This window comes from Arvicanthis niloticus, chromosome 19 (assembly GCF_011762505.2).
Source record: "Arvicanthis niloticus isolate mArvNil1 chromosome 19, mArvNil1.pat.X, whole genome shotgun sequence".
Lineage (NCBI taxonomy): Eukaryota > Metazoa > Chordata > Mammalia > Rodentia > Muridae > Arvicanthis > Arvicanthis niloticus.
Genome location: NC_047676.1, coordinates 47,992,185 through 48,001,529, shown reverse-complemented (window position 1 = coordinate 48,001,529; position 9,345 = coordinate 47,992,185).

The window sequence follows — 9,345 nt, the reverse complement described above, 5'->3', positions numbered from 1 at the left end:
ATATGATACAAAATTTTGAGGTTAGGTGGGCAAGACTATGGTCTCTGAGGACTTGCTTATGAAAACACAGATCTGTCCTCAAAGGCAACATATTGCTTTGAGAACTCAAATTAATCTATATTTGATATTCATTAGATGCTTCTAAATATTTAAGTATCAAAATGATTACTTTTATAAAAAAAATCCCTCACAACTAAAGGATACAAGCATAACCATTGTTGTTACATCACTTTTGTGCACAGTTGCATGTTTATATGACTCACAAAGTCTGTTGTATTTATTTGGGGGAACATAAACGTTAATTAAAAATTCAGGTTTTCCATACAATGGAAAAAATCCAGAAACTAAGATGTTAGAAATGTATTTTTTGGGGGATTAAGCAGTTTTGTGTTCATGACCATGAAGCAAAAAAATGAGAGGAAGAAAACAATTATTGAGTATCAGGTATGTCTTATGTGTTTTACACAACTCATTTCACTTATTACTCACATTAATTAAAGTAACCATTAAACACACACAGAATCATGTCTGTTCGCATCTAAACATTTCAAAGTTTGTAACTTTGTGTACCTTGCCTAAATTATTTCCCACAATTTATGGACTTAGACCAAATAGTCAGCTGCCGGAACCCAGATTGGGCTGGATCTGGATTTCTAAACCTCTGATTTTATCACACTGTACTCTTTAAAAAAGTAAGTGGAAAATATGAGTCTGATTTCTTCTGATTCCAGAAAGTGTTGGAAAAATCGCCTTATCCTGTTTACTCAGCACTGCTGCTGTTATTCAAATACTTATGCACTTATAGGAGAGATGACATGGCAGAGAAGTATAGACTCTTGTAAGGCAAAAATAGAACCCAGAATTGAACCCCTAATTCAACAGAGAGAGAAAATTGGCAGCACACTGTATGGTTTGTCTAGACCATAACAATGGTTCACATGGGAATCCTCAGCTAAAATTATCACCTCACACCTCCTCTACTTTTAGTTGAGTTGGCATTATCATATTCTCTTTTTATCTGAACTTTTGAGAGTGAACCCTCTTAAAATGGAATATGGATTCAGAACCATTTTCCCCTTCTTCCTCAAAAGGAAGGAAGTAGCTTATTTTGAAAATCAGCCTTATTGTGCGTTCACCACAGCTATTTATAGCCAAAGATTTTGTAACAATTCAAAAGAAAAATTCATTGCTGAGAATTACCTGGTACTGAACATATTGAGAAGTTAATTGTAATACTATTTCTCTAGAAAGGTTAATTGGCTCCCTCCCCCACCCCCAAACAAGAAAATGTGACTATAAAAAGGTAAGAGACTATTAAAATTCAAATATAGGCTGATGGCTGTCAGGATTTCAGTTCTAAAAATAAGAGCTGACATATGTAAAGATGTGGTTTCATGACAATAAAATTATTTTCTGTATGAACGTTGATATGTAGTTGCACTAAAAGAAAGGCTTTGCAGAGCTTTGTGGACAATGAGCAAGTAGAAGAAAACAACTTAGCCCAAATGGTAGATACAAGTCTGATTACCAAATGTGTTTTCATAAAATATGTTGTTCATTGAAATAGAGTCACATTACTTTCCTCTTTCCTTTCCTCTCTACAACCCATCCAGGCTAAACTCTCTTAAATCCTTATCATGCCTATCCATTGTCTAGTTGATAGAGTCTTTCTCTTTCATTATTATTACACACACACACACACACACACACACACCACACACCACACACATGCATGCATGCATGTGCATGTTCACAAATTTAGAAATACATACTTGAAAGTACACACACACACACACACACACACACATGTATATATATATATATATATGCAAAGTCTGTTTTCTTGTTTGTGTCTAGTAGAATTTCATGGTTGGCCACTGTGTATTGGATAACCAATAAGGGGACTCATTTCTGGGAGGAGGTAACTTTTCTTCTAACAGTCAACATGTTGCAGTTAGTTTTTTGTCTAACGTTAGGAATGATTATGGGAACCAAGAAAGTATAAAGTTGTGTAGGGTCTTGGGAAAGAAATAGGAGGATACAGGTAATATGAGGTGGAATACAGAATAATGGGGAAGGAGGTCAATACAGAAGAAGGTAAGATGAGGGATTGATGCATCAATATTAGGTGAAGTCTCAAGGACTCTATTGTTTGATATTTACTTAAAATTACACACAAGACACATTTATCTTAAAAGACTCAGAATTATTAGGACTGACAGTGGTCTCCACAAAAGCCAAAGATTACCAGGCAAGAGAAACCTCCTTTTAAAAGGTTGGCTAGGGAAGTCTATGTGACTCTTAAAACAGTGTAGATTATAGATGGTGCCTCATAGTGGTTGAAGGCATAGTGCTTATTGTTAAAGACATCACACACTTAGGATATATAAGTCAGATAATATGAGCTAGATTGTATCTGAAAGCCAAGCTTACTCTGTGGTCCCCGAAATACTATGTGAGTTGCCAAGGGATGACAGTAATTAAACAGTAACAATTGTAACACTTAGGAACCATGATAATTACCAGAATGGCAAGATATGTATAAAAGTCCAAGAAATGGCAGTCACAAGTAAGTGGCAACCAACAATTCTCTAGTTGGAGTTAAGGGATGCTCAACAGGAGGGGAAATCTGCCTGGAACTGGAAACCTAGACAGCATCCTAGGTCTAATGAGGTCATGGATCATGACAAAGATTCTACCACAACCACTTTGCTAGCCCAGCATAATTTCTTATGACTTTCTAACTTATCCTTATATCCATAATAAATATAGCAACTATCCCTCCTTAATGAAGTATCTCTTTATAGCAAATGAAGACCATCGCAGGAAACCACAACTGAATATAATGCAGATATCAACAGATTGTGGGGAGTTCAGCCGCAACAGGTGTATCAGCATTACAGTTCTTGAATCTATAGCTCAGGGAACATCTCAGAAGAGCGGTCAGAAGATCACAGAAGCCAGAATACCAGGAAGTCTGCTACAAAATAGTTTCTCCTAGAAATGGCTGCACAAACCAGACCAGAACAATAAAAATATTAATAGACATGTTAAGGTGATGGGAGAAATCAAATGTGTGCGGTTTTTTTGGAGTCTTTTAGAAAATTGTTTATTCATAAAATCTGATCATCAACAAATGCATTGTGGTGGGGAGATTCTACAGACTATTTCAAAGAATTTACATATGTCTGTGGAAAAATAAACATTCTCTTATAATCTTAACTAGCCCTTTAAGAACACAAACACGTTTTACCTTTTTTTCTGGTCTTACTATAGGTAATGTGAAGAATTACATGCTTCTTCTTTATTGGAGAGGCTAACATTAAGAATGGAAGAACATTAAAGCAGCCATCATTTTATGTTGATGTACGGCAGAAAGGTCCAAGTGATGCTGCAGAACAAACCATCTAGAGAGCAGGTCTCATATGCAGTTTGTGTTATGGTTTCTCAGCCTCAGGCAACTTCCTCATCTATGCAATACAGATAAATTTAGCTATAACATGAAGCTGATGTAAATATCTAAACATATGCCATATGTAAGTGTGCCCTGGATAGAAGGTGCATGATAAATATTTTTCTCTAACTTAAATCTTAGCTCTAACTTGAAATAAGTAAAAAGAGATTTCAGTGAACCATAGGAATCAGAATATAACACTCTTATTTGTTTAGAATGTCATATATGTGTACTATATATCATTTTCACCCCTGTCTTTTGCCTTTATTCCTCCTATGAGTCCAACTTCCACTCAAGTTTATGACATTTTCTTCTTCTTCTTTTCTTCTTCTTCTTCTTCTTCTTCTTCTTCTTCTTCTTCTTCTTCTTCTTCTTCTTCTTCTTCTTCTTCTTCTTCTTCTTTTTCCGAGACAGGGTTTCTCTGTATAGCCTTGGCTGTCCTGGAACTCACTCGGTAGACCAGGCTGGCCTCGAACTCAGAAATCCGCCTGCCTCTGCCTCCCAAGTGCTGGGATTAAGGGCGTGCGCCACTACCACCCGGCGACATTTTCTTCTTGAATTATTGCTATGTACACACATTTGTGTGTTTATGTGTGAGAGGATATATAGTAAAACATACCTATATATAGTTATATTATATATACATAGCTATATGTATACGATAGTATTATATAAAGATTTGTATATATATACACATATACATATATATGTATGTATATATGTGTATAAATATGTGTATATATATAGTTGCTGAGACCATTTATTATTGTCCATTTGAATATGTATTTAGGGTTTACAGCTTAGGATTGGATAACCTATCATGGGGCTCATTCCCAAAGAAGACTGCTGATTCTCCCTCTCCCAACAGCTACTTAATTGTCTGTTTGTCTTTATCTTGGGGTGGGACATTGTGAGCTTTTCACTATCTGTTTTGACATATCAGCTTGCCTTGTCATTGTGAAAATCATATTTAGGGAGACATATTTTGAGATTTCATAGGTTCAATGTCTCTATCATATTTCCTTGTCATATATAGACAACAATATCTCACAAAAGGTGTCCTGGTCTTCTCATTTTTATACTCTTCATGTCATTTCTTCCACAATGTTCTCTGAACCTTATGTATAGAGTCATATTATAGATATATTAATTAGTTCTAAGACTCCACAATTAGTGCTTCTTTGTAATATGGCCAGTTGTGGATATCTGTAATGGTCTCCATTGGCTGCAAGAAGCTTCTTTGACAAGAACTAGGCATACCTGAGTATAAAGGTAGATAAATATTTGGAATGGTGTTAGAAATTATGCTAATTCTGTAAATTGCAGTAGTAAGTTCTCATCTAGAGTCTATTATCTCACTAATCATCGGGAGTTGTCAAGGTTTACAAAACCTGCTATAGTTTGTCTCCTATTGAGTTGGCTTATCTTCAATTAGATAGCTGTTGGTTAGCTCCAAGATAAGTAAACTTCCAATATTTATCACTGATTAGAATACAATGTAGTTACTGTATAGAAAACATTGCAAGCATAAGAGATGAAAATGCTGAATTGTAGTAACAACATATAGTAACTAACTATATTTAATAACATAGTTAATAACTACCTCTGTGATTAATCATCACCTTTGAGGATTAGACATGGGTACCTTTTAGATCTTATTTTAATATCTAAATATTTAAATGTATGAACTTTTAAAATACAAATTAATTTTAGGTATATATACATAAATGTGTATACATGTGTATACATGTGTATACATGTATGTATGTATATATATATATATATATATATATATATATATATGAATGAATCACCTGCTTATAGCTAGATATAAAAGACATGTGACAAGGACCTAACTCTATCCTATTGTCAAGTATAACAAGGCTTCAGAAAAGAATAATCTCATTCATACAAGAGGGGAAGGGGCCCCTCCTTCTCCCTACTTTTTCTCTTATTTTGTAAAACTGCTTGTCAGATATTTTGCTGAAAACAGAGATACTCATGAAACTTGTAGCATAGCTCTTCAGAAAAATTAAATTAGTTGCTGAAGACTGAAAACTGAGTGAAAAACTTAAGCACTGGGATTGAAATCATGTATTAAACCCAAGTTTCTCAACTATTGGTTGAGACATACATACATACATATATACATACATACATGCATACATACATACATATGTACATACATACATACATATGTACATGCAGGAACATGCAGGAAATCACTCACACACATAAAGATAAAAATAAGTAAAATAAAATATATGAAAACAAGTTTCATCTGTAACAAATATATGCAAAGAATCTTTATTGTTACAGTTCCCTTGCAAACATAATGAGTACATTTTATTTATTTTGTATTAGCTATTGTAAGTAATCTACAGATTTAATATACACAGGAAAACATATGTAAGTTACCTGAATATCCTCACAGTTCACTTTCTACAGAGGGGTCTGGAGTCACCCCTCAGGGTACTGAAGGACTACTGGGCAAGCCGTCTGAAGTTTAGCTCTTTTGACTTTGCTGAGAGTTTCCTTTCAGTTCTTACCAGGAAAAGCATTCTTTCTATTTCTGTTTTGTGGGACTTCCCCCAACCCTGACCCTTAATAAATATTTTTATTTATTTCTTAGAACAAGATTTTATGTGGCTAAGGCTGCTCTTGAATCTACAATTAGTCAAGCATGACCTTGAACTTCTGATCCTCCTGCCTCCTTCCAGTGCTAAGATTTTAGGTATATGCAACTATACCAGGTTCCAGTTCCCTCAACACATTTTCTCTTCTCCTTTTAATAATCAAATGTGTATGACAAAAAAGAATCCTTCTGCATTACTGGTCACAGCTCCTCTCTCCCAGTAGAAGAAAACCTAATAGAAACATTTGTCTCATATTCATGGTTTTTGTTCCAGAATTGCATTTCTAAAGCAATCTATTCCACACTGTCTGCAGATCCTCATGATGGGAAAGTGTTTCTTCGCTCTCTGAGTCTTGAGACATTAGATAAGAAACTCTGTTACCAGGCACCTTCTTAAGGGGAGAGCTATTTATTTTGACATTCCACATCAATGCTTAAATCTTCCAAGGAAGAAACTCAAGTACAACAGGGCTGTTTTAGATTTGGCTTAGCCCAGTGATGACTTTGGTGAAGGTGAATCAAAATGCACCAGGTGAGAGGTCTTTGTGAAAACTGATAGAGGAACACTATGTGTCTGGTTCAGAGTTGCATCCTTTAGGAAATTCGGAGGCTAGTTCAGCAAACACAGCTGCAGAGAGTTACTGTAGACATTTGTAAGCAAATCCCCAAGGATCAGAAAATGGAATCGATTTGCAAGGCTCTGACAAACTAAGTTTGGTCGGTAAAACTTTACTTTTTTTTTTCTTTTCTTTATCTTTTATTGGGGGGAGGGTGGACATGAGATATAACTCAGGATGCCCTTCAATGGTCATGTTACTGCCTCGGCCTCCTGAGTGCTGAGATGGCAGATGTGTACATAGTCAGTGATTTATTTCAATGTGAAATAATTGTTGCCTTTTATTCTATGTTAAACACTACAGAGTGTTGTAAAATGAAAATATTAGGCACGTTTCTTCTTTAATAATTTCTAAAATCCCATTGCTTATTTATTTATTTGCATATACAAACATATATACCTGTGTGTGCATGTGTGTTCGCGTGTGTGTGTGCACGCGTGCGCATGCTCACACATGTGTGCATACATATATGGGTATCACTATATACATGGGAAGGTCACAGGACAACTTTTGGAAGTTGGTTCCATTCTTCCATCAAATTCAAGTCCTCAGTATTGATGACAGGAGCCTGTTATCTTTTAAGCCAGTGGTTCTCAACCTCCATAATGTTGTGACTCTTCAATACATTTCCTCATGTTGTGGTGACTCCAACCATAAAATTATTTTTGCTTCCATCTCATAACTGTAATTTTGCTACTGTAATGAATAATGATGTAAATATGTATATTTTCCAATGGTTTACATGACCCCTGCAAAAGGTTCTTTCAACCCCCAAGGGGGTCACAGGAATCTCTGGAATCTAAGCCATCTTGCTAGTTCCTTGGCCACTTTTCTTAAGAAAAAAGTATCTGTTAAAAGTAGGTAGACAAAGAAGAGTTGTAAGAAAAGTAAACTGTACTGTTTTGAGTAGAAAAATTCATATTGTTAAGATATATGTAGACTTGGGTGGGGTTTACCCTTGGGAAGGTGGAATGAATTCCTAGTAATTCCTAGAAATTTTGGGGACATGTGACCTGTCAGGATGTGACAGAGATGGAGATAGATCCCTCTCAAGTGGGAAATAAGTGGAAATAACAGGTACTTTGATCTAATTAAAAAAAATATTGTGAGTCATTATAGTAGGTTGAAGGTAGCAAGGCAGCCTGGAATATTAATTAGTAATTTTAGTTTATTAGGTTATTACTTGTTCATTACTTGTTCATTTTTTAATTAGGGTTATTTATCTTGAGAGTTCATCACTGTTTGCTTTGGGAAATTATTTCGATTTGGAAATTGGGTTTGTAGGACTGTTGGCCCATGTCCTCTCTACCACTTGGCACTACCTCTTTGGAAGGCAGAACACTGGGAGTTTGATCGTGCTTATACCTTGCTGTCACTGTGGTGGGTGCTGGGCTGTAGAGAAGTGCTGAGCTCAGCTCCTGGAGTGGGAAAGCACCCTCTGAGATATTGGAAAGCTGGAGTTGGTTATGGGATCCCCAGAGCCTGCTGGGGAATGTGGGGTTCTCAGACTCTTGGACATCCAGGCACTGCTGGGAGTTGCCAAAGAGCAGAGAACAGAGTTGGGGGCCTGAGCTGGGTACAGCTTCTAGCTAGGAACTGGGGGGTTGGGGAAAGGTGGAAAGGGGAGCTCCGGCTTGTCTCACAGGGATGATAGTCCTTGGCTAGGCAGAGGCAGTGGCTGGTAGCACAGAAAGGCTACGGGAGATTAGTCTGTAGCTCTGTAGGTGAAGGTCTTCTTCATGGCTTACCATGGCAGATCTTGATGAAAAGAGGCAGCCTATGTTTCCAAATAATTTGTTATGGTGGAAAATGGATGCACAAAACCATACCCCACTTCTCAGGGTGGACAGAGATTAAATGCCTTTTGCAGTGAGGAATGTCTGGAAAGAAAATCTTATTGGCTAAACCCTCAGGGCCTCTAGGTACCTCATTAGCATGGAGAACTGTGTCTTGAGCCTAGATGACCATAGGGCATGAATGATTCTTTTATGTGAGAAGCATGGTACATATTCCAAGTCAGGAGTCTGACAGGGATCTGGCAGTTACTTAAGGCTCAGTTGTGTGCCCACCGAAGTCTCCAGGTCTTGACCTGCTCTACCTTACCAAATTTCCTTTTTATCCTGGCATGGTTTTATGTCCCACATGGGTTAACATGAAATATGTAAAAATTTAAAACTACAAAGGGGGGAATTCCAAATTCAAAATTCACTGATGAGGAAACTGAGGTCTTACTAGACTGAATGACTGTTTCAGGGACCACACAAAATCTACTAACAAAGAAGGCAGGAAATTGGTTCTATTGCTCTCCATGTGGTATTTTCTCTGCTGTTCATATTGGCTTACATACAAAATGGTTGTGTTTTCATGAATATCTGTGTTGGACCACAAAACTGGTAATGTATCTACCCCACAGTGCTTGTGTAGGAGGCTTTCTATGGCTAAGAGTATGGGTTTAAAGCACTAACTTTCTAAGTATTATTTTAAACTATAATTGCACATGAAACTTTATGTCAAATAAGAACAGTTTCTGAAGTTTTTTTTTAGAGTTTTCAATGTAAAAATACAGATTCTAAAAAAAGTAAGTGTTCCTTTTAATTTTTTTATTTAGAGTTTGTTTTCTTTATTTATTCTACCCTTAA